At 40.6% G+C, this 1,606-nt stretch overlaps 1 protein-coding gene across 1 annotated transcript in view; it reads left to right on the top strand.

Annotated features, from left to right (window-relative positions):
- The window catches only part of LOC105550634 (probable ATP-dependent DNA helicase HFM1), a 168,436-nt gene that overhangs the window by 82,712 nt on the left and 84,118 nt on the right, over nucleotides 1–1,606 (top strand).

Raw genomic sequence — 1,606 nt, forward strand, 5'->3', positions numbered from 1 at the left:
GTCATTTATCTCTCCCGAGGTTTCTGTTGCTTTTTGTTTAGCTATGCCCTATTCCCAGAGATGGAGTCTACAGAGACAGGCAGGCCCCCTTGAGCTGAGGTGGACTCCACCCAATTCACGCTTCCCATTGGCTTTGTTTACCTACTTAAGCCTCAGCAATGGCAGGTGCCCCTCCCACAGCCTCACTGCTGCCCTGCAGTTAGATCTCAGACTGCTGTGCTAGCAATGAGGGAGGCTCCATGGGTGTGGGACCCTCCCGTCCAGGTGTGGGATATAATCTCCTGGTGTGCCATTTGCTAAGACCCTTGGTAAAGTGCAGTATTAGGGTGGGAGTTACCCCATTTTCCAGGGGTTGTGTGTCTCAGTTTTCCATGGCTAGGAAAAGGGATTCACTTTCCTCTTGCACTTCCCAGGTGAGGCGATGGCTCGCCCTGCTTCAGCTCTCGCTAGTCGGGCTGCACCAGCTGACCAGCACGGATTGTCCGGCACTCCCCAGTGAGATGAACCCGGTACCTCAGTTGAAAATGCAAAAATCACCCGTCCTCTGTGTCTCTCGCACTGGGAGCTGGAGGCTGGAGCTGCTCCTATTTGGCTATCTTGCTCCGGTATCTGTACTACTATGTATTTCTTAAAGTTTCAGACCTTGAATCTTTATTCCCAGTTTATGCTTGTTTTTTGAAAACATAATTTACTTTCACTGCTATACATCTATAGTCATTATGTAAATGAATTTAAAATTTTAGTTTTGATCATGGTCTCTCACCTTTGCTACAAAATTTGATCCTCAATTTTCTATAATAAATTTTTACTTACATATATTACATGAAGCTTGACATCCAGGAGCATGTGAATTAATAAAACCTGGAATACTGTGAAGCAGAATGAACATAGAATTTGAGTTCCAAATATCTGTATTTCAGTCCCAGTTCTACTACTTGTTGTCTATTGCCTTATGTTAGCTGTCTTAGTTTACTGTTGCCTTATATTAGCTGTCTTAGTTTATTCATCTGAACATCCGGAATGTATTACATATCCTACTTACCTTATTGGGTCGTAGTGTTGATCAAATGCGATAATGAATGTAGAAACTTTTTACTGTAACAGAAGTTGTTGCTGTCTCTTTTCCAAAGCTAGGAAAATAAATATTTGCCTATTCTCATTAGCTTTTTTGCCGCACCTAAGATTAGCATAAAATACTGATGCCTTTGGTTTCTTTCATTCCTCAGTCATTCCTTATCCAGGCATTTTCCATATCTATTCCATATCCTTTTGGCATTTGATGTCACCAAACGTCAAAAAGACGATCCAATTTGGGCTGAAAATATTTCTTATCATATACTAGGGTAAAGTTTCTTAAGGTGTGTTGGGGCTGGACTACTTGCTGTCAAAATCAACTGAATATGCTGTTGTGTTAAAAATACAATTACTTAATTCTGCCCCAGACTTGCACACCTCAAGTTTTAGGAGTAAAACTTAGGAATTTAAATTTTAATTCTTTGGGTTTATAAATACCTAGTTCTTTGGTACTTTGTAAGACACTTGCATTTCATTTAGCTATTGTAGTTGACCTTACCAGGTGGGTAGGTTTGTAATTTCTTTTTTTTTT

Source organism: Mandrillus leucophaeus, unplaced genomic scaffold (assembly GCF_000951045.1).
Source record: "Mandrillus leucophaeus isolate KB7577 unplaced genomic scaffold, Mleu.le_1.0 Scaffold492, whole genome shotgun sequence".
Classification (NCBI taxonomy): Eukaryota; Metazoa; Chordata; class Mammalia; order Primates; family Cercopithecidae; genus Mandrillus; species Mandrillus leucophaeus.